Source organism: Aegilops tauschii, chromosome 7 (assembly GCF_002575655.3).
Source record: "Aegilops tauschii subsp. strangulata cultivar AL8/78 chromosome 7, Aet v6.0, whole genome shotgun sequence".
NCBI lineage: Eukaryota > Viridiplantae > Streptophyta > Magnoliopsida > Poales > Poaceae > Aegilops > Aegilops tauschii.
Window position 1 is genome coordinate 609371657 of NC_053041.3, and position 25313 is coordinate 609396969.

At 44.5% G+C, this 25313-nt stretch overlaps 1 long non-coding RNA gene across 1 annotated transcript; it reads right to left on the bottom strand.

Moving 5' to 3' along the window:
- Positions 1–19179: 19179 nt before the first annotated feature.
- Positions 19180–21441, bottom strand: LOC120968332 (uncharacterized). Its single transcript, XR_005762737.2, has 2 exons — positions 20835–21441; positions 19180–20341 (listed from the first exon to the last, which is right to left on the bottom strand). It is a non-coding gene; the product is annotated as an uncharacterized lncRNA (long non-coding RNA).
- Between the last annotated feature and the right edge of the window lie 3872 nt (positions 21442–25313).

Here is a 25313-nt window from a genome sequence, read left to right on the forward strand (position 1 = left end):
TGTGCAAGAAAATTTGGGTCATTTGGAGGTGGTGGGAAAAATCACCTTTGTTCAAAAATGGCTTAAGTTAGACCAAATGGCCCCTCCGGAATGCGGTCATTTTTTCGACCACCTCCAAATCACCTCAATTTTGGCACACATGATCTTTTGCACAAACAAAGCTAGGTTTCCAAGGTTTTATATTTTTTGAATTTTTTATTAATTTATAATGTCCTCTAGACTGACTAGTCAAAACATCAGTCTATATCTCAGGGGGGCATTGTAAAATATTCTTTTTCCAAATTTTCTTTCATAGCCATGTTTGGCACATGTGGGTCACCATGTGCAAGAAATTTTGGGTCATTTGGAGGTGGTGGGAAAAATCACCTTTGTTCAAAAACTGGCTTAAGTGACCAAATGGCCCCTCCGGAATGCGGTCATTTTTTCGACCACCTCCAAATCACCTCAATTTTGGCACACATGATCTTTTGCACAAACAAAGCTAGGTTTCCAAGGTTTTATATTTTTTATTAATTTATAATGCCCTCTAGACTGACTGGTCAAAACATCGGTCTATACCTCAGGGGGACATTGTAAAATATTCTTTTTCCAAATTTTCTTTCATAGCCATGTTTGGCACATGTGGGTCAACATGTGCAAGAAAATTTGGGTCATTTGGAGGTGGCGGGAAAAATCACCTTTGTTCAAAAACTGGCTTAAGTTAGACCAAATGGCCCCTCCGGAATGCGGTCATTTTTTCGACCACCTCCAAATCACCTCAATTTTAGCACACATGATGTCTTCCACAAACAAAGCTAGGTTTCCAAGGTTTTATATTTTCTTGAATTTTTTATTAATTTATAATGCCCTCTAGACTGACTCGTCAAAAAACCAGTCTATACCTCAGGGGGGCATTGTAAAATATTCTTTTTCCAAATTTTCTTTTAAATTTCTACTGCCCTCTTATATTTGTTTATAATTCCCTCTTATATTTTCTTTGAAATTTATAATGCCCTCTTATATTTTCTTTGTATTTTTTGAATTTCTTTTAATTTATAATGCCCTCTTATATTTGTTTATTTTTTAATGGCCTCTTATATTTGTTTATTTTTTTAATGCCCTCTTTTTTTGAATTTTTTTATTTATAAAGCTAGGTTTCCAAGATGGCTAGGCTGGCCCATGCTTTTCCTTTTGTTTATTTTTTCCTTTTCCTTCTGTTTACATAAAAATTACCTGAGCACTCAAAAAATAACATAAAAATTACATGACCCCTCAAATAATAACATACCAAAAATTCAAAAGGTATTTTTATCAAACACATCTTTTTGAATATTTATATTTTATTTTCTTATAAATAAGTGACATTTTCAAAATTCTTATAAGTAGGGTAATATAACTTTATTAAAAAATAAAGTACATCTTATTTCAAATTCATTTTTTTGCACACATTATTTTTAACTAGTATTACATTACTCTTCTAAATTTACATTTAATTCCTTCACACTTTGATGATGGAATATTTGCTCTGTTATTACAACATAGGTTCAAATGATGGAACATTTGATCTTTTTGCTTATTCAAATTATGCATTGATGGAATGTGTGAGGATGAACAATTATCAGTAACTTTACTGAACCCCATGTACTATAATTCATGACAGCCATTTTGGCACATTGCCAGATTTAATATTTGGTATAATTGGCACATGGGCACAGCATGTTGCACTTGCCCACAGCATAGACAAGTGTTGCAGCATGTCTGAAGCAACACTGAAGCGCCATTTGTGATCATTGCACCATCGAAACAACAACAAAACATGAAGGAAGCATTCACCACCAATAAAGTTAAGGCCACACATATATAGATAGCATTCTAGGTTACCACCACAGGTACCAGGCAGTTCACAACAGATCCAGTTCAGACACACAATACATTACATTACATTAATAGAGCTAGTTTCCAAGCAGTTCAGACCCAGATGCAGCTTTCCAAAAGTAAAACATCATCAAATATACTGATGATGAGTACGGCTTCCAGCTTCTGATGATCATCATGATGTAGTACTAGAGGTTAGGGTTTCTCAGGACCTTCAGGAGGGCAGAATGCTGCGCCCTGATCTTGTACTCATCACTGGAGATCGATGTAGCCCGGCAATGTTCCATCAGATGCTCCAATAACCCAGACCTGGGCTTGGCCCTGCTGCAGTAGGGGCAGTGGTACTTTTCCGTCCTCCAGTTGTGGTACATACCAGGTCCTTGGGCCTTGATCTTCAACACCTCCTTCTCTTCAAAGGACTCGACGTTCCCCTCGACCACATCATCTCCAGATTCATACTGCACACATTAATGACTGACATTAATACATTATGCATTCAAAAACTATAAACACGTAGTACTAACTCAATGCACAAAGAATATTTCAACTAGGCCTTACCTCGTACGGCTCATCTTCATCAGAGTCATATGGGTAGAACCTAGTCTTGTCCCACTTCCTCTTGTTGCCCACAAGATCCTCCTCCTCCTGCTATATTGTCAAACAAGCACATCAATTACAATGAATTGAATTTCAGTTAACAGAATGTCATTACAAACAAAATTGTGAATGTGAACCACATTGGTATGTTGCAAGTGACCAAATGCTTTCCTTATAAATACAGAATCTAAGCAATCAATCAATAGACAAATGCTTTCCCTCATAAATGCTAATGAAAATGCAAGCTGGATTCTTGACATTCCCTGGATTAACCCAACACTTTTCTTTTGAGGGAATCCCCCCCCCCACACACACACACACTACTTAATGGAAACATATAGTATATTTTGTTGCTAGGATCCTGCCTTGGAATGTTTACTTCATAGTTATACAATGGTGACATCCCAGCTGCGTATTTTTGTAATTCATCATAAGTATTTGCACAAGAGGAAAATCTCTGGCCAGGTTAATTTTATGAGGCTGGACAAATGGTGAGTACAACATTTGGTTTATAAAATTTTGTGCAAGGACAATATTTCAAGGCCATGTTAATGTTTTTGAGGCCACCCTTCTGCAATTGTAAAGTGAGTTATCTCTTAGCCCCTAAATATAAAATTACATCCATTGCTACTAATTACAGAAGCCAACTACAAATTTTAATATGCACAAATTACTGTTTTTGGGATAATGCAGCAAAGCTCCTACACATATTAACATAATGCAGTAGTTAATTAGGTACAACTTCAACTATAAATGCAAACATCTCCAACAAACATCTAAAATTTCATTACTTACCTAAACAACAACAAATTATACTATAGATGAATCTTGTATCATCTAAATCAATTCATTTGCACATCAAAATTAATGCATTCCAAATCAAATATGTTTCCATCCAGTATCATTGAACCACAGATCAAATCAAATAATGATATATGTCTGCAGCATTGAACTACAGATCTAATAATCATATGATGTCTATCTGACCTTAAATTCCCCCTTAAATAAGGTATTCAACCTCATACTAATTAAAATCTAACAAGCAAGAATTCCACTACTAATCTAATAAGCATCTGAAAAAAAAACCCAAGATGCTTTTATCTCTGAAGCAACGGCATTGCAGAGGATGTTCAATGCTGTAAATATCTCTGAAGCAACGGAAAAATTCCACTACTAACCCAAACTAAATAAGCATAGACTGCCCCTTCCCCTCTCCTCCAGAAGCCCCAATCCAACACAAACAAATCCAGCCCTTGAGAAGCTCTTTTTGATTAACATGACAACACCCATTACATGAGCACATCCTTCACTATATTTACAACCAAATTAATGCACCATCTAATCACCTCAGGTAGACAACTTCCAAAAACACAAGGCCATGCACAACCCATCTCATAGACTCTGCCTGACAGGCATCAATCAAGCATCAAAGAACTGCAACTATGACAACATGCATCAATCAAGCATCTAAGAATTGCAACTATGATAGGCATAATCCCTAGAACTAAGCATCCATTTAATTAATCATCAAGCAAAAGAACTAAAGCAGTCACCAACCCAAACCAATAGAGAAGTATATATTTGACTAATCCATCATCTAATCCTCAAGCCAAACACCTAAAGAATTGCTAAAATTCCACTACTAATCTAATAAGCATCTGGAAAAAAACATCCCTCAATCCGGCTACTTCTAACCTAATCTAATAATCATATGTGGTCCACCATTCTTGCACGAATCAAATACAGAAAAACCCTAATGCAGAGAAAACCCTACCTCCAACAAATCTAACCAAACAAAGTTCTGGCCACAAAACCTACAATCTAAAAACTACCAACTAAAAGTGATAAGCAGATACCTTCTGCTCCGCCTGCTCCTCGCCAGAGCCGGCCTCCACCTTATCCACCTCATGTGCCTCGGCAGAGCCCGCCTCCACCTTCTGCGCCTCGCCAGAGCCCGCCTCCACCTTCTGTGCCTCGCCGGAGATCGCCAGAGCGGGCGGATCTGGCTGGACCGCGCCGCTGCAGCCCGCCCTCGCCTTCTCCATATCTCCAGCGGAGAGAGCACCGCGCTGGACGCCGGCATGCCCCCTCACATAGGTGCCCGCAGTGACCTGCCGCGCCTGCTCCACCAGATCTGTGCCCCAATCGGGGCGCTCGCCTCCTGCGTCCGCCATGGTGATGGAGAGGATGCGGTGAGGGAGACGAGTAGGTTGGAGAGGAGAGGGAGTGGGGAGTGCGGAGTGGAGAGAGGGAGACGATGCGGCAGGGGGAAAATGGTGGGCGATGCGGCCGGAGGTGCTTGCCGTCCACATTTATATGATGGGACAGTTTTGGCAACTACCCGTGACACGTGCTGCCCCACGCGCGGGTGGCTGCACGCCTGCACGAAAGGCCGCCGTATACAAATATGTATACGGCCGGGCATACGATCTAACCGGGCCCGTACGGGCCTCCCAGGGCTCCTCGACGGCTATACGCGGGGGCAACAAAGACGATCGTGCCCCTCGTTATGAACCGTTTTTGGTTCATCCTGGCCGTCGATGTGTTTTTCCACCTCGCGTTCAGCCCAGGGGGGAGCACCGGAGCAGAAACGTTCTGCCACAAGTCATCATTGCCCTGGTCAGCCAGCCTCGCGTCACCTCCGCCGGAGAGCCGGCCTATCACCGTCTCTGTGTGACCCGCCACTACGAGTCGCCGTTGTAAGTGACCTTGTACCGCCCTTACCGAAGTGGCCTTGAACCGCCATCGTGTCTGCGGCCTTGCGCGAGCCGGCCGTTCTAATGCTTGGCCTCCCGTGCGCTGTTCCAAACCGGCCCGAGTTTCCGCTGCACCGCGCGCCTGTTCCGCGTAAAGCCATTGTGCTGCCGCGCTGACGAGTCGCCGCCAAGTTCGCGCTGAGTCGCCCCCGCTGGTCCAGCCCCAAGCCGTCCTTGGCTTCACTTCCACCTTGAGCATGGCCCTGCCGCGTTTGCTGTTGAGTCACTGCCGGCTTGCCACGAGCGCCACCGTCATCACCGGTTCGCCGCGAGTTCCGCCAGTCAACACCGTCTGAGGGCCGCCGCTGGCTCGTTCCCCTGATTCAAACCTCCGCCGGTTCATCCCTCCACTTCGCCACGCAATGGGCTGCCGCCGCTCGCCCCTGCTTTCGTAAACCGCCGAGTTGCTGTTGTTGCCTCCGCTGCTCGGCCCGGTCCTGCTTCCGTCAAACCGCCGGGCGCTGACCTGCCGCTTGTTGGCTTTTGATCCCTAGATCAAATCACCCAGGAACTATGCACGGAAAGTGCAAAGCTAGCTAGACGAGCTTGATTGATTCTCAAGCAGTACACACGTAAGCGTAGTTGTATACGTGAACTTGACCTGGCCGGCGGCCTCGGCGGAACGTCTCGGCGTAACTTTAGCGAACGGAAAAACTGATCGGGACGAGAGACTTTTGTTGATAGCTACAAGGGCGTGTCGCTCCTGGCTTTCTCTTTATTGCTCTTTTCATTGTGTTACAAAGAGTAGGGGTGGACGCATATATATATATATATGCTGAATATGGCCTAGTGTCTAACCGACTGGATGCAGTATTCCTAATTCTACTTGATTTAGAATACTAATTATACTAGGACTCATGCACGTGTCGTGCAAAGTTTGATCGTGCTTAACTCTAACATTCACCCCCTTAAGCACGACATCCTCGTTACGACCTGGATCATAAATGCGACGACTACTACTTATAGGTAATATCCTTGGCATTGCTTTTGCCATTTCTCGCAGCATTTCAGGGACCGTCTTTGCTGTCGTCGGCTCGTCCGTAGCTTGACGCCAGCGCTCCTCCTTGGTCGCGTTTTGAACCTTCACCTGTTCTTCGGTGCTTAGTAGACTATCATTTGGATCATCGGGGGGCATATTTTGAACTCGAGCGAGACCAAACTTCGGTCTAACTTTGCGTTTCAAACTCTTGGCGCTTGCTTCAGCCCGTAAAGTGCCTTCTTGAGCTTGTACACTTTCCCTTCTTCTCCTTTCATCTCGTAGCCGAGGGGTTCTTCCACGTACCCTTCTTCCGTGAGATCGCCGTTCAGGAAAGCGGATTTAACATCCATATGATGAACCTTCCAATCCTCTTGTGCTGCCAAAGCTAGGAGCACTCTCACTGTCTCGATTCGAGCAACCGGTGCAAACACCTCCTCATAGTCAACTCCTTGACGTTGTACGTAGCCCTTTGCAACGAGTCTTGCCTTGTACTTCACAATGGCACCTTTCGTGTCCTTCTTCAACTTGTAAACCCACTTCAAACCTATGGCCTTTTGGTTCGGAGGTCGGGTTACCAAAGTCCACGTGCCATTGCTCTCGATCGCCTTCATCTCCTCATCCATGGCGTGCATCCGACTTGAAATTTTGCTCGCCTCTATGAAGTTCGCCGGCTCCTCAACTCCGAGTAAACACAAATCGAAGTACTCGAGCGTAACTGGCTTTGCATACTTGTAGACTTTCTTGAGGGGCTTGTAGCGGCGAGGCCCGGAAGAATCCGTCGTAGCTTGTGAAGGGGGCGACACAAATTGTGTCGGCGTCAATGCACTTGAGGAAGACGGTTGAGTCTCGGGCGTGGTAGATGCCGGGTCATTGGCATCCGCGTCGTCGGCGTAGTCGTTGTGATCGTGACCACCATCTTGATTGTCATCATCACTATGCGCCTCGTTGTCGATGTCGTTGCCGAGATCTCTACTCGTGTCTTGTGCGTCGTTGTCGCTATCACCTTGCGACCCATGCACGTCGTCATCGGTGTCGGCACCATGATGATCACTGTCATTACGGTCACCTTGGTTGTGCGTCTTGCCAACCACCTGGACATCCTCCCCTGCATCATCATCAGTTGGAAATTCAACTGAGAATATGTTACCGTTTGGAGCATCGTTGGCTGTTGCGCTCCAATTCCACGCTTGATTTTCTTCAAACACGACGTCGCGTGAAATCCGTAGACGCTTGGTTCGTGGATCATAGAAGCGGTATGCATTGGTGCCGGAACTCCTCCCGTATCCGATGAACACCACCTTGGTGCTACGATCGGCAAGCTTTGAGAGATGCGGCTCCGTCGTCTTCACATGTGCCACACACCCAAATGTCCGTAGATGAGACACATTCGACTTCCGTCCGTAAATTGCTTCATACGGAGTCTTGCCGATCACTGCCTTCGTTGGAGTCCGGTTGAGAAGATAGACCGCCGTCGAGACAGCTTCTCCCCAAAAAGTCCCCGGCAAGTTCTTGCTCTTGAGTAAACTTCTCGCCATATCAACAACGGTTCGATTGCGCCTTTCAACAACCCCGTTCTGCTGTGGCGTATAAGGTGCCGTGAGAAACCTCTTTATGCCAATCTTCTCGCAGTAGTCGTTGAACTCGTTCGACGTAACCTCTCCGCCGCGATCTGTCCTTAGAGCGGGAACATTCAGCTTGTGTTCCATCTCCGTTGCAGCCTTCAGCTTCTTAAACGCTTCAAATGCCTCATCTTTAGATCGTAGGAGAACGACCCACATATATCTCGAGTAGTCATCTACCACAAGGAAGAAGTACTTCTTTCCTCCGTGAGTTGCTGGGGTGATAGGGCCACATAGATCACCATGGAGCAGCTCGAGTGCATCACTTGCACGATAGGTAGACTGAGCAGAGAACGACCCGCGGTGCTGTTTTCCAACCAAGCACGCGTCACATACTCGATCAACATGGTCAATAAGCGGCATCCCAGATACCATCTCCATCTTCGACATCTTCTTCAAGGCGTAGAAGTTAACGTGTCCAAATCTAGCATGACATAACCATGAATCATCATCACTCTTGGCGAGCCAACACTTCGATTGAGATTGATCAAGGTTGAGGATATAGAGCCTGTTCCGCGTGTGTTTCACGCGCGCTAGCACGTTTCGGAGGTTGTCGAAGATCGTCATCACTCCGTTCTCAATATCCACCTTGCATCCATTCTCGTCAAGTTTCCCAACAGATATGATGTTGTTGCGAAGCCGTGGGATGTAGTACACTCCGGTGAGTATGCGATGTTCTCCTGTGAGACCCTCAAAGAGGACAGAACCTTGCCCGCAAATCTTCACATTTGAACCATCACCGAACTTGACTGAGCCTTGAACATCATATTCCAGCTCGAGGAACTTCTCCTTGCACCCCGTCATGTGGTTACTCGCACCCGTGTCTAGATACCATGACACGTTCTGGTTTCCGGATAACTTTGGTATTACTTTCTTCTCATGAAGTAGCACCTTCCGGCTTGGTTTCGCAACCACCGTTTGGATGAGATCACAAACTTTGGCCATCAGAAGACCTGGACGTTTATCTTCCTGCTTTGCCAAATTTGCCTTGATCTCCCTCTTGTTAGGCTCCGGACAATCCTTCGCAAAATGACCCATCTCATTGCAGTTATAGCACTTGACCTCGGACATATCCAAGTTCCGTGGCTTCCGCTCTTTAGATTGGTCCGCCTTACCACGACCTTGTGGCTTGCCTTCCTTTTCCTTTGCCTTCTTCGGTTTGTCCGCCGCGCTTCGCGTTGCTTGAGCCTTCGCCAACGTTGCGCCTTCCTTTGCTACTTGGGGACTCCCAATCTGCGCGCGAGTACATGAGTTGGTCACTACCTCCTCCATTGACTTTCTGACAGCCACGAGCATTCTCTTCCCACATCCGCAAGCGTCCGATCGCCTCCGTTATGGTCATGCCGTCGATGTCGTAAAGCTTCTCGAGTGTGCCGATGATCTACGTGAATTTATCAGTCACCGAACAGAATAACTTCTCCACAATCACGGTCTCCTCGAGCTTTGCACCAAGCGCGCGGATCTCTCCCACCAAAGTAGTCAGACGCATGGCATAGTCGTTCATCGATTCAGTTTCCTCCATCCGCAACTTGTGAAATTGGCGCTTCAGCACTTGTGCCCGAGCCTTCGTGACGCGATCTTCTCCAATCCTCATCTCTTTGAGTGCGTTCCACGCCTCTCTTGCTGTCTTGAACTCCACCAATGTCATCAGCACGGAATCCGGCACAGACTGGACTATGACGGCCATGGCACCTTCGTCGCACTCCTCGTCGACATCGTCGTCCGTAATGGCCTGCCACACTCGCAGGGTTCGGAGAATGATCTTCATCTTCACTGCCCACACGCCGTAGTTGGCGTTGGTGAGCATCGGGTACTGGATGGGGATGTTGCGATGCGCCAGTACGTTGGCGCCGCCCGTTCCGCCACCACAAGTCGCTGACTTGCCGCCCTTCTTCACCTTGTTGCCGTTCTTGTTCGCCTTAGAACCGCCGTCGCCGGACTTGACCGACTCCTTGTCGCTGTCCGTCATCGTAGATCGTAGATCCTCGAGGCTCTGATACCAATTGTTGGCTTTTGATCCTTAGATCAAATCACCCAGGAACTATGCACGGGAAGTGCAAAGCTAGCTAGACGAGCTTGATTGATTCTCAATCAGCACACACGTAAACGTAGTTGTATACGTGAACTTGACCTGGCCGGCGGCCTCGGCGGAACATCTCGGCGTAACTTTAGCAAACGAAAAAACTGATCGGGACGAGAGACTTTTGTTGATAGCTACAGGGCGTGTCGCTCCTGGCTTTCTCTTTATTGCTTTTTTCATTGTGTTACAAAGAGTAGGGGTGGACGCATATATATATGCTGAATATGGCCTAGTGTCTAACCGACTGGATGTAGTATTCCTAATCCTACTTGATTTGGAATACTAATCATACTAGGACTCATGCACGTGACGTGCAAAGTTTGATCGTGCTTAACTCTAACACCGCTCGCCCAGCTTCCGTCAACCCACCGGGCGCTGACCCGCCGCTCGCGCTGCTTCGTTAATCCGCCGCGTCCGCGCTCAAACCCGGCGGCTTTGCGCGCGCATTGGCTGGGTCCCATCTCCACCGAGTTATCGTGCATTGAGCCTGCCGAGCTGCCCGTGGCGCCGCGTCCCCGTCTGGGTTCGTCTCTGACCCGTGACTCGCCTGAGCTGCCGACTTGCCTCCATCGCTTCCAGGGGCCCCGCGTCCTTCACCAGCTCTGCCTCTGAGTGCCTGCGCCACCACAACCTCGACAAACCGGCCGTGGCTGAGCCGCCCGTGCCGGCGCGCTTCACCGGCTGACCGCCTCCTCCGACGCACAGTTTTGCTGCTGCTGCTACTTACTTTCGCGGGTACGGCATCAATCCGCCGTCACCGAGTAGCCGTGGCGGCCGAATCGAACCGCCGCCTCACAAATCGCCGGCCCGCCGTCACCATCGTGTCGAGTCACCTCTGCCTGCAGCTGCCCTGTGGTTTCACGCAGAATTGTTAAAGCGGAGAGTCCAAACAGATGAGACAAGAAACGGGCACTAAAGAAAACAGAGTCCGTCATGACAGCTGAGCACTCTATGTTGGTATACATATATGTCTGATTACAGAAGCAACGGCGAGGCGAAACGCTGCATAGCAGCACAGGTTTTCTAAGGAAAAACAGCATAAGATAAAAGCTACTAATCGCAGCATGCCAAAAGTTGTGGAAGCAGTAAAATTCAGATATGTTGGAAAACCAACGATGTACGTGACTGGCTCGACGTACCAGGAAAAGATAAGGTGCTATCCACCTTTTTTAATGTACTTTAAATTCTTCCTAGAACAATTATCCTCCCTTTAAATATATTTTTCATGTTCATGGCAGAGACAAGAAGATCACCTGTCATCCAAATACATCAGGACAATTATTCACCGCCGAAATTAAGTTATATCACGGATATGGAGTGCATAGCATCGTCATTTTGCACTAACATTCATCCGTGCTGCCGTAATCAACGGAAGTGCTTACGCTGCCACCCTTGCGGTCTGGTCTACATCAACACACCGGGCCGCACCTGTCTGCATGAGCTGTTTATTGAGTATGAGCAAGTCACTGCTTGGGTAGCCCGATTTTCTTCCAACAAATTGGAGGCAAATTATCATCAGCCGTCGTCTGCGCTGTATGGCTCAATGGACATGCGCACAAGTCGACGCCACTACAGTTTGGTTAAACTTTAAACAGCCTGTTGGAAGGAACCATTGGCCGAGTTGCTGACACGATTCATACGGGATCATTTATAACCCGCCGCAGTCACCTCAACCTTCTGTGGACACACATCGCGTTATCAACACCAATAATATATACCTTCTGCTATGGTCAAATACGGAGAATCTCAAGACAACTCCTCGAGTCGTCTTAAGACTCGGGGGCTACGATGACATGGCTCAGCAAGTCTTGCCAGTTTAAGCAAGTTCAAGAACCCCAGGACGATGGAGGGAAAGATAACCCGGTCCCGGAGGCTACTACCATATTGATGAAAATTTAAAGGCCGTCAGAAAATTTCCGATTGAAAATGAAGATTCCGGTTTAAAATCCGGTTCAAGGGAAATATGTCTCCCACAGAGCTTTGAAGCTCTCAATATCCGGTTTAACATCCGGTTCAAGAAGAATATCTCTCGCAAAGTTCGAGTTCTCAGAAAAGTTAAAGGGGCCAAAAAGAGTCTGTTGCAAAGCACAACTCAAACATAGGCGCCCATTGAGCACAGCTCAAAATATTGCTTGGGGGATCTTTTGTTCTAAAAGAACATAGAGTCTATAACCTTGTAATAGGCTATAAAAGCCAGGCTTGGAAGCCAGGTGTATTCACCTAAAACCCCGGGTTATCCTGCCTTTTTAAGTAAGTCACTCCGCCCAGGTAATTCTGGTATGACCTGTCGAACGTTTGACAAGTCAATCTTATACAGACCCTGAACTTGTCTTAGTTAAAATGACGATTGGTTAATGTGAGGTCCATCTTATAAAGCTTTGTAAAATGATTTAACTCAGTGGCCTGGCAGCCCATGAAAAGCCTCGCTTCTTGCATGTTTTTCTTTTGAATCTTTCTTTTTGAGGTTTCTTTTGATGAAGATTATACTAATCCGGTGTTTATTGACCCGGCTTGGCTTTCAACTATAAGTTGTCAGCATACGATCAACTACAATCCGGTGTTTATTGACCCGGTCTGGTTTTCGACTACAAGTTGCCAGTATGAGATAAGATAATATCCGGTGTTTATTAACCCGGCCAGGTTTTTTACTATAAGTCGCCAGTATATATTTGGATTGCGCCATTGGATTCATGCGCTTATAAATCATTGGGTATATTATTTAAATCTTTAATAGCCAACATGGCTGGATTTTTATTATGGTTATCAATAACCAGTATTATGATTGAGGTTTTCAAAGTCGCTTTAGCGCAATGGCTATTACTTTATCAATGGATATGATTTATTCTACAATGGAAGAAGTAGTCCCGAGTTGCTGCAGGCTTACAACCCGGCACTTGGGGCTACATTATGCAAATTGAGATTACATCAAATATGCAAGTCTCATGTCGCTGTAAGCATGCACCATGACACTTGGGGGCTAATGCAAAGTCATTTTTACTGGCCTTATTGAAGATCCGACTCATCACATCATAATGAGCCGGCCCTTGGGGGCTACCAATTGCTCCTGTCAACAATTCAAGGTACACAAGTTAAATCCATTATATTGAAGGGTCCATTGCTTAGTTGATAAAGCACAAAGCTCTTAACCTTGTGGACGTGGGTTGAAGCCCCATGATGGGGATTACATCATATGATGTTCTTTTCCAAGAAGTATATATAAAGTCCCAGCTCGATATTATCTTACTGAGCCGGCCCTTGGGGGCTACACGTTGTTGTTCAAGTCTACATGGTCATATTTATAAAGTCCCTGCTCATTATTGCATAATGACCCGGCCCTTGGGGGCTACACTGGTTGAAGTTTTTATGAGCATCAGGCAATTACAAGTCCCAGGTTGCTGCAAGCATGACAACCCGGCACTTGGGGGCTACATATGTGGAATACTCAGTTCTGACTAGTGATGGAGATAAACAACCTGGATTTCTTCAAGCTTGTGACATTCATATTGAAGCAATTTTTAAGCTGTTACTACGTTACCTTCTTAAGACTTGGGGGCTACAAGTGATAGGCATATAAGAGGTATATTTTCAAGCTTGATGTGAACTACAATTATGACCCGGTGCCATCAATATTTATAAATCGGCAATTTTGGCAATGATAAACTGGCAAGTTCTACATCCTTAAACCGGCTGAAGATCAGATGAGTATTTCAAGGACCAATATTTTTGTTAAGCATTGGGAGCTGAGTCAAATGAATTATTCTTCATAATATTTCTCTGTGACAAACCAATGTCAGCAAATTGATTATGAAGCTGGCCTATTGAACCAGATTTTCTAGAAGAATGAAATGACAAGGACTTAAGGATGATCAGGATCAGTTTAACATGGATAAATCCAAATTAAACTGGGGGCTAATGTCGGGGATATACCCCGCGGTATGACCCAGCCAGAGTTATAACCCGGCTGGGACTTGGTAAACCGGCAGAGAGTTAAGACAGATGATAACCCGGCAGGTGTTAAGCCAGATGATAACCCGGCAGATGTTAAGTCAGATGATAACCCGTCAGATGTTAAGTCAGATGATAACCCGGCAGGTGTCAAGTCAAATGATAACCCGACAGGTGTTAAGTCAAGTCATAACCCGACAGACAATCATAACCCGGCAGACAATCATAACCCGGCAGACAGTCATAACCCAGCAGACAGAGTCGCCTGGGGTTAATAAGCCCGAGACGTTATGAAGCCCAAGACGTTAAGAATCCCATGAAGAGAAGTCAGAATAGTTTAAGTCATAATCCGAGTTGGACTCTACATGTAACCCTCCCCTTCAACTTATATAAGGAGGGGCAGGGCAACCCAAAGGGGGAGAGGAAAAATCTTAGGGCTAGACATAACTAGGAGAGCCAGTTTACGGCGACTACCTCGCGATGATCATAATGAAACCTAGCCTCAAACAACATGTATGGTTGTTATCGGATGATGTTTCCCGGGGCCCGAAGCTGTCTAAACATTTGTCTTGTGTTGCGTCTCTCGATTCCACTCAACCCCTCTCAAGCTACCACATAGATGTGTTGGCCTCATGACTAAGTCCTCACACTAGGACATCTGCCGTGACAAATCCACGACACCACCTTTTTCCACTTTTCTTACTTTTAGTTAATATTTAGACCGGCTAATTTTGCTAGGCCACAACGTTGTAACGTTAATATTTGGACGCATAACTGGTGGACGTTCGCCGGGGAGGGTGGCATTTGCGAACGTTCGCCTGGCAGTTTTAGTTGAGAGGGAGAGGGGAGAGGCGGCAGTTTCTTCGGACAACATACGGCGCAACAATGCGCGTCCATCCCTTTTAGTACATATAAATATTGCTAAAAATTGTGATTTATTGAGTTAAGGAGTTGGATGTGGTTGTTCCACCATTCCTCTATGGTGGGAAAACCGACGCTTGTTTGGTAGTAATTGAAAATCAGCCCGCAACTATACTCCAAACGCCGTGAACAAACGGCATCCCATCACAAGGTGCTCATTAGTTTCAAACGCTGTGAGGCACATGCTACACTCCTCATAAGGCCATACCCCCTCGTTCAGCAGGCCCGGGAGCCCGTTGTTGCACCGCGCCATGGCCGCCGCCGCCGCTCTCGCTTCCTTTGTGGGGGTTGTGGCGTGCGTGTGACGGGGTGGGGGTTTCGAGTAGGTGGGAGGCGTGCGGCCTTGCGGTGGCGGTGGCGGGCTTTTAGCGTGGTGTCCGGTAGATTTCGAGTTTGGGATTTGAAAATGACGTCCGGGGAAACAAAAAGGACATTCGGAAAGTGGGCATCCTTTTTACTTTTTGGACCAAAGATTTTCTAAAATTACTTTTCTTCATAGAAATGAATTTTTCTAGGACTCGCGTTGTAATAACCCATACTCTTGGTGAGTTATTTGGAAAATGTCGTGTCTTCTAGACTAGTTTTAGTTGTGGGATGTGGAAAGCACGTCTAGCCCACGGATGCGGAGTCACGGTCCGGCTAGCGTGTACTCCCAATGTGCTAAAGAGATCGGTACATGGGAGTATATAATTGAGTAAAAAGGGAAGATCACTGGTACAAACTGCCAATGTGCTAAAGAGATCGATGTAGAGAAACATGCGTCATGGATCGACCTGTCTACTAATTAAACTTTGTCTGTTGTCGATCACAACTCTGAGATCGATTAGGCGGTAAGCGTGGTAAGCTATCAATACGTCATTGACGACCCTTGAACCGCTGGCAAACGACGGTGGAGGCGGTGTGGACAAGGCAGATGCCGTTGCCGAAAGGACCAGCACGCCCGCGTTCAGCAGGCCAAGGAGCCCATTGCTGCACCGCGCCATGGGTCATGGTCATGCCGTTACGACTACGAGGGACTCGTCGCCTTTGTTGCGATGTGTTTTTTTTAACATGATGGCAGTATTCGTCTCATGGATTTTGAATTTGGGATTTGGAAAGGAAGTGCGCGAAACACAAAAGGGATGTTTAGAAAGGGATCCTTCTTTTTTGGGCCGGAGATTCTCTAAATTTCTTTTGTTCTTTGAAAAAAAATAGGACGCTCATTGTAATAACCCATACTCTTGCCAGGTAAGGTGGAAAATGTCGCGTCTTCTCTTCGGTTGTTGTACAAATAGTATGTATGCTCTTCTTTAGAGTTGTTGTTACAATGTGAAGTTTAAGATATTTTTCACTAAATTTGGTCAAAACATATGAAATTGACCTTGGGAAAACAGTATAAGTGATATTCATGGAGAGAGTAATACTCGCCTTAGTACTAAATGAAGAAGGCGTGCACGCATTTCAAAAATGAACTTTGACCAAAAAATTAGACCAACCAAATGTATGTTATATGTGATAAAAGTTATACCATTGGATTCATATTTGAAAGATATTTTCAATGGAATAATTTTTAATTCACAATATATATCGTAAAGTTACATCATGGGACCCCATGTAAAAAAACACCGCGAGGTAAATTTACCTCGTCTCTACTTCGAATCAGGAGAAAACCAACTCCATGGATCGTGGGAGGGCTCCGCCGTTTTCCACGCCTCTCCTGCAGTCCACCAGCTCTACCCCTGATTTGTCCATCGTGCAGCCATGACGGTTCCCCGTAGACCAGCGGAGCGGTTCGCTCTATCCGGTGGCCCGGAGCCGGCTCCGGTGGCTTTGCAGAAGGGAAGATGTCGTCTAGCCGGCGGGGTCCAGCTGAACTGAAGCAGCGGCGCCAAGTTGGGCCGCGATCTCAGCGCAGGGCGGCGCTCGGCGCATCGACGCACTCCGCGAGCTCGAGCCATTTTCATGTCTCTCCTCTCCCATCCTCACCTCCATGATTGGATCTGGATCCAAAGATTCCACCGGCTGCCGTTGAGTCGTCATGGTCTAGGTATGATCGACCTCCTCTTCAAGTTTGGTCAATGGTTCCTACTTCATGCGCCCATGAGCTCCAGCGCCGCCCCTTCCTCTCTTGAATATGGTCACCTGGGCACATCCCCCCTGGTGACATCCCAACCTATTTTTTCTACACCGAAGTTGTTTTGTTTTGACAAGAGTGAGTCAGAATTTGTGTGTTGTGAGTTTGGCATCTAAATGGGGGTGGTAAGTTGTGATGGGACAGTGAATCACTTTGCCTGTTGTAATGCGAGCAGAACGAAATGACCATGTTATGATAAATAAAAAATTCTTATGCTAAGGTCTTGCAATGTTAGAACAAGTCGATGCATTATCTTTCTGAAATCAGCAGCAAAAGTATCAGTAGCTCATTTTGTTGTGGGGAGCAGAGCTTAACAGTCAATTAGTTTTGTTTTTAGTGCTGCTTAGAAATTTCCATAACATGTGTGAAGTCTAATTTGATTCTCAGTTCGTACAGTCACCTTGTTCTATTTCAGTTCTGCATCCTACTCAGATTTTGAGTTTGCTTGGTTTGTTCAAAAACCAGATCAAATTTTTTCAAGTGAAGAGAGAAATTTATTGACATAGGAAAGTTCTCCACTAACGCTCTTAATTTTGATACCTGCCATGTAGGAAAGTTCTCCCCCAAAACTTTGATTTCTCTGTATTTCCTGTGTGTGTTATGCAGTGGACAAGTGTGAAAAAGTTGTTGTCTATTTGACGTGAAGAAGTTGAGGTAATGTGTTGCAAACATGATGTTTTCCTAACATCCAATTAATTTGGTTGCAGGACTCCATCACCACTACACAATCACATATGGAGGCTACTGACTAACTTATTTGTAGAATAAAGAGGCCAATATATTTAATCTTTTTAGGTATACTTTGGATTTAAGAAGAAGCTTAATCATTGTTATTTTATATATTTGATAGTTTTGACATAAACTCTCTCACATCTACTCAGTTGATTTGATTGGGAAGCTTAACGGTCTATGCGCTACTCCCTACCACTGTACAGTAGTATTTTTGGCAGTGTACTATCCAATTCTTAGCATTCTTTTTACAGGCAATAACAAATACGGGAAGCCTTATTTTGATTTCTGCAATTGTGTTATGCTGGTGCATCATATATCATCAAGAAAAAAATAGACATAATTGCCAGTATACCCGATTTTGTTTTGGAATTAAATGCTTTAGATCTTGGATGCCGCTTTATCTCCTCTGTTATGTTGACTCAGATTTTATTGGACATATTGTTCAACTGGCCAAGAGAAGGAATTCTTGTTCAACGTGTTCTCAACATGTTGACTTCAGATGTTCTCTTTGAGAAATTATTGACACAGAGAAGTAATGACCTTTCTCCAGTTTTGCATATTAAGAACTATTGTTTGTTAATATCTCATCAATCTTCTTTGAGACAATTACAGTTTTGTAAATTTCCAAATTTATTGGAGAAAAGAGATCAAATTTTTCTTCTCATTCTCATGCAGCTTCAGATGTTTTACCCATCAGCTTTTGCTATAGGCTTTTGTACATGTTATCTTGCTTACAGCAAGATCTGCATCCTTGCATTGTAGATGGTAGTTGAACCAACTAATTCAGTATGAACTAATAGTGCAGGGGTTTCTACAGATGCAGCGCCACCAAGGAATGTGTTGTGAGGAAGCACGTGTGGAGTGGTGGTGCTGCAACACCAAGATGCTCGTGTCACCGACTAGAACAAGGCAACAAAAACAATCATATGCAGTCACTCGACCTGTCGATGCTTGCGCAAATTCAGAAGCTTGACTGAATCTGCCAATGCTAGAAGAAGATAGAATAACTCTGATTTTTTTTAATTTTTTATTTTTGCGGGGAGAATAACTCTGAATTTGTATGCCATATATGGAACATGTCATTCATCCGATTTTTGGTTATTCATCTGACAAAATATCTGGATGCAAATGAAATTTTTAACAAGGCCAAGATTTCACTGCCGTATTTTTCATGATGTAGTGAATATTTTATCGGGGGTGCAATGCATTTACCATTTAAATTATTATGTCAATAAAATTGCTCCATGCGAGCGGTTGTCAAATTTCCTTGTAGAAGTACCACTGGAAGTTCATTCTTCTAATCTGTGTGTGCTTTCAGCAGATGATGGTAGGCTTATCAATAAGTGTCTTGTTGAGTGTATCTAAGAAAAATAATGTTCAGTTATTTGTTTGGGAGTCCTCCTTTTGATTCTCCTCCAGCGTTTTGTAGCACTGTCTACTGGATCATCACGTCTTGTACTCAACCCATTAGCTGACCACACACAAAAAGATACTTTGTGTTCAACTCATTAGCTCTAGACCACACACAAAAATATTCTTGTGAGTTGTTGTGAAGACATAAGTATTGCATTGATACACTGGGCTGCATGAGAACTACCCAAAAAGCACTTGAATTTCATTACATAACTAGGTCGGTTTACAATGAACAAACACGATCTGAGTTCGTCATACACAATCATACAGACAATAAATTCAGTAAGCTATTTGAGAAAGTAGCATCTAAATATTCAATATCTACAGACAAGACTATCTATCTGTAGTGACAAGACTATCTTTCTGTAGTGCAACACTCTCCCATCGATCTTGAGATGGACACTGTTCTGGCCTATCTGCAGACATTTGTAGTTCCAATTAGGGGTTGCAAAACCAACATCTGGATGACTGTAAAGTTTCTGCGAAGATGTATTTCCAGTTAGCCTTTGCAACATCCTCATCTGGATGACCATACAGTTTGAGCAATGATTTCTGAAAAAGTTCCAGAGCTTGGACAACTGTTACATGTACACGTATCATTGCAGCTCCTTGTGACTGCTCTGTTCCTGTCATGGGAAGAGAACCTTGATATACAGAAACTGTAGATTTGTGGAAAGTTAGTGTTGTCGAAATTTTACTGTGATATTTTCATTCATCAAATAATGGTGCATGATAGCGGACAAGATAATAAGTCAATAGAGATGTGAGCAGGATCTCAACTACAAAAGATTAATTAGTTGTTTTTTTAGAGAAGATTAATTAGTTGTTGATACTATGCCATTCTATCCAAACCTATACAAAAGTAACAAATTCTTCCATTCTGTATTGCCCAAAGCCCCAAACAATCTAGGGAGTAGAATGCGCGTGAGAAAATGCACATCTGTCTTTGAGTCCCTTGCTACTTGCAAATAAAATGAAGGGGGCAATAATTTGCATAGAAATATTAAGAGAACTAGTAAACCCATAGCATCGACTTGTTGGCAGGATTTACCTTACGACCAAAATTTGAAGTCAGGACATGAATTTCTGAAACAAACAACTGCAAATGGTAGGTTTGCTCACCATGAAATCCCGAATGGAAAACAGTAACAAAACGTGAACCAAAAATAAAATCCTAGCTGGACTGAAGATTTAGCTCGCCACCGTACCCTGATGTCGAATCCCAATGGTGTGCTCCACCCACCATATAACCACCCACAGCAGTGCCGAGGCCGGCCGGCGCTTGCTGATGCCACCTGTCGAGCCAGTCGCAGGCTCCCAAAGCTTCAAAACCTTTGGGTAAATGGCAAACAGTCTTAGAAATTCTCCTAGAAAGGAACAGCTTAAAGATTCACGTACACCTAAACCATGTACTTGCATGAAGCACACAACTACTAAACACTCCTTAATCTGAATCGTGTTATTCATTTTCTATAGATGGACTAATAAACTCCAAAATACAACACTGTCCTTGTCCTATTCTTATATGCAAGTGCAACTAAACTGATTAATGTTTGCTAACAGGAAAAATTGCTTGCTTTATACTGAATCCCTGATTTGTTGGAACTGCCGAAGAAACTAGTTGTGAGTTCCAATTAGGTAACTGCATAGTGCAGCTACCTACGCCAGCAGCTATGCCTGATTGTACTATATTCAAATCAAGCTAATTTCCTGGTGCACATGACCATCGTGAAGTGACTCATGCAACCAACTTTGATATAATAAACACAAGAGCAGTCGAACCCCAATCCTAACCAATCAGAACATAATTTTCTCGCCTGCGCACCATTGCCTCGTCTCCAAGTCCCTTGCATACATCTTCTTCTGCTCCTAGATTTCTTGGCAGAATTCCAATTCCTCGATTGCCTAATAAATTCACAAAACATAAAGCTAGCATCATCGATTAAAATCTTATCTTAAGAATAGCAAAAAATAGAAATCCTCGTAAAGTGAATATTCTTTAATTGAAGAAATATTGCTCGTATGTATGTGCAAATTTCGATTATAACATAAATATACAGATAGCATTGTCAGCTAGGAACAGACTGACTCTTTATGCACATCATTACTAACCTTCAATTAAGTCAGAACCATCATTTATTGCTAAAGGATGAAAAATTGAAAATTCGTGAAACTTAAACAAAAGCAAAATCAGTAGAGTATTCATATGTCCCGTGACAAACAAAAATTGATCTCAGCAAGATTGAACTCTGATACTCTACTGTTGTTCCTTTCTCCGCAGCCTTGAGCTTCTCCTCTTCTTCTATGTCATCCACATGGCCTTCATCTCCTTGAATTGATCCCACCGCCAGGAGTCCGTCTCGAGCGTTACCTCCATCACCCGAGCTCCTCATTTATCTTTCCTTTCCTTTCTTGGTCTGCTTCCTCTTCCCCTGCACTGCTCCCAAAAACCAATAAGCCTAACCCTAGAAATTCAGAAGTTCATGGAGAAGGATAGGGGAAGACGAGGAGGAGGGTGGTCTTATACCGCCGACAGTGGAGAGGGACGCCGGAGAAGATCGTTGTCACTGCCGAGCTTCGCCCAGATCTTGCATCCCCCACGGTGCCTCCGAGTCGTTGCCGCACGAGAGAGGAAAGGGTAATACTCCACACGCAAAAGAGGTAGTCCTCGCCGTTGGGTCATCCCTCCAGCGCCGTCGCTGGCTCGCTGCCGCTGCCTCCGCATTGACGAGATTTTTTATTTTTTGAGGGGAACCGCAATGGCGAGATGCGAGCAGCCGGAGGGAGAGAGAAACGGACCGGGGGAGTGGGCTAGTTTTTTTTTCTTTGCCATCAGGGGTAGTGGACGACCCGTTTTCCATCGACGTAAAATTACATTGCTGACGTTAGTTAAACTAGACCATCGCTCGGTCGATCGACCCGGATGAGGAATTACTTATTCTTCACCCTGGGTAGTAAATAGACCATATATATATATATATATATATATATATATATATATATATATATATATATATATACCGGCTGCGGCCAGAGACACATCGAAAACACCTAGGGTTTTGCCTCATCTCACAACTTGCGCCGCCGTCGTAGTCTACTCCATCCCAAACGCTGGCGTGCATCGGGGCGTGGGAGAGCAGGTCTCCGGAACCGTTCGTCTTTGCGATCCTGCACCGGGAGAGGACGAATTAGGTTTTTGGGAAGTGCTGTGCGCGACTGCTCAAATTCGTCATCACGGGTCGTCTTCCGTCCAAGTTGGGCGGTGCTACTCATCGTCATATTCATCGCCGTCAGCAGCAGATCGTCGCCAACATCGTCATCAACACCGTCGCACCCATAATAGCTAACGATCTGTACGTCCAACATCCTCTGTTCATGTCTGTCTCTACAGCTATTGTTACGTGTTTGCTGCTGTTATGCATGTCTTGTTGTTCTTCTAGTTTGCTAGATTATTGCATGCTAGTATCTCTTCTAGTCATGAATTATTTACTAGAACTCCTAGGACGCGGAGCTGATGTCGCCCTTGCCCTTGCCGGCCTTCTTGGGGAGGAGCGTGGTGTGGATGTTGGGCAGCACCCTGCCGGCGACGATGGTGACCGAGCCCAGCAGACGGCCCAGCTCCTCGTCGTTGCGCACCACCAGCTGGATGTGTCGCGACACGATCCGGTTCTTCTTGGTGTCCCGCACTGCGTTGCCGGCGAGCTCCAGAGTCTGAATCAGAGAGAAGGAAAGAAACGGTGAGATCGATTGAGGAAGTGCATGTGTGTCATGTGGAACGAGGCACCGGGAGAGGGCGCGTACCTCGGTGGCGAGGTAGACACGGCCACCAAACCGGGGTCACAACCACCATCAACCTAAAAGCCTTCAAATCGAGAAAATCTACAACTCTGTTCGATAGATCAGAGTCACCCAACACTCCTGCACCGATTGAGCCAGTTGAAGGAAGAGATGATAGGAGACCTACCGGCGAAGGAGTGGTGTTGGCGTGGTGCACCCAACGACCAACCCTATCCTAGGGTTTGTAGAGGAACAGTTAGGGAAGAGAAGCAATTTGTGCCCTGGTCGATTTGTAAATATTTCCTTTTGACATTCATGAAAATCTATGTTGCACTATATTGATACTTTTAATAGATATTATAAATTTATAACCAAGGATAGTTTAATTATGAAAAAAAAAGTCATTTATTGTAAGGAACAATTTTCAAGAATAGCATGAACATTTCATTTTAGCCAATGGATTAATTTTTGAGGACTCTTTTTTAGTCAAGGTAGCTAAAAAGCCATAACATAAATTTAGTGTGCTCTCTTTTAGTCAATGCAGCACGTCCACCATATCGTCACCATTCTACTAAATATCTTCAACCATCACTACAGTGGACTCTAATTATAGCAGATGATACTCTTTACATGTTCATTTTGTATCATAACATCATCCATCTATTGATTTTCTCGATTAGATGTATTTCAATAGATAACAAGATGTGGTATATTGGCTTCAGAAAGATTTTGAACACAACCAATTGCAGCTAAATGAAATTAATTCCTTGTATATTCTACATTTGATCTTAATATCTAGTGGAGTATAACAACCTCACTTTGTTGGAGGAGTGGATGTACAATTTGTCCAGGGCTTTTATAGTTCATTTAACAAAACATATAGCAAGTTAAGTCAATAACTCATCTTCAGTGCTACACCTACACAGCATCCACCTTGTGGCTGAGTTGTTATCACGTTTACTTGTTCCTACCGCTCATCTAGTGTGTGTGCATATATATTGCTGCCCTCCAACTTGGTTTCTTCAACCAGTCTATAGAAGCTAACCGGCATGGATAGTGCCCCCCCCCCCCCCCCCCCCCTCCTTCCTCATTTTTTTGTTAAAATTGTATTTTGAGGAAATATGGAACACACTTGTACTACACACACATTAGATTTGGAGGGCATTAGGAAAAGATCGGCTTGCATATAACCCACTCTCCGTAGTGCATCTAATCTGCACCATTTGTCTTCTATGGGGAGATGCACATCGATAAGAGTGGTAGAATGGCACCCAAAATATTCAGAGAGTTGAAACCAAACTTAATGTTCTAGAAGAGCCAATATGTGGTTGGATGGTTAGGAGAATGGTTGTACTCTTAGCCCACGTTGGATCATACCTAGGTTTGTCACCTGTATATCTCCCACGAGGAGTAGAATATTCTCTCAATGGGTGACAACGTTTCTGTCGATAGAGATGTGTATGTGGTGTCCTCTTGAATCTCAATAACACATTTGCAGGCTCGGTTTCTCGAGGTTGCGCATAGGGGTGCGATGTGCATACGTGCGTTTGTTCTACAAGAAAACAATGCTAGTTAACCTTCCCTTTAGTAAAACATTAACGTAAATTCAAAAATTACTTGAAAAGTTCATTTGAAAACCAAATTCATCTATTTTCAAAACAATTTAATTGATTTTGAAAAAAAGTTCATCAAGTTTTACGAAAAGTTTGCAAAATTGAAAAAAGTTTATCAATTTTTAAAAAAATCATCAAGTTTCAAGAAACGTCCGCAAAATTGAAAAACATTCATCAATTTTGAAAAAAAGTTCATCGTTTTTCAAAAAAGTTCATTTTTTGAAGTTCACAATGTAGGAAAAGTTCATCGATTTTGAAGAAAAAGTTCACGGATTTAAAAGAGTTCATCAAACCAGTAAGAAAAAAAAGAAAAAGGAAAAAGAAAAGAAGAAAGAAGGAAGGACGAAAATAGATGAATTAAATTACTAAGGGGAGGTAGCAGCGGGCATTAAAGAAATCACTAGCTGGTTGGTTCGTGCAGCGGGCATTAAACCAGCAAGTCGCTGGTTTGAATACCAGCACGCACGACACCCTTTTGCGTTTTAAAAACAAAAAAGGTAGATGTGCCTGTTGAGAAACCGGGTCAGCCCGGAGGGGTGGCGGCGGCCACGTGCAAAGCGCACGGGCCGGCCCCTCTCGTTTCTCCTCTTTTGTTAAGTGGGTACTTATCCCTTGACCACCTACCCCCTATATAAAACAACGAGGAGCCATCATTGTAACACCTGATCATTGATTAATAAAGCTGGTCTCCTCCATCTCTCTGTGTCACTTTTACTTTCGCATACTTCGACTACTTCGTCTACGACGCTCGCTCTTGCTCCGCAACCTCGGACCGGACTCGCCGGCGGAGTTGCGGAACACGTTATCAGCACACTTCGCTCCATCAACTCTCCGTCAAGCCTGCGTCAAGCCTGCATCACGCAGGCTTTCGTCGATCCCGCGGAGGTATAAGATCCGATCCCCACTTTTTGCAA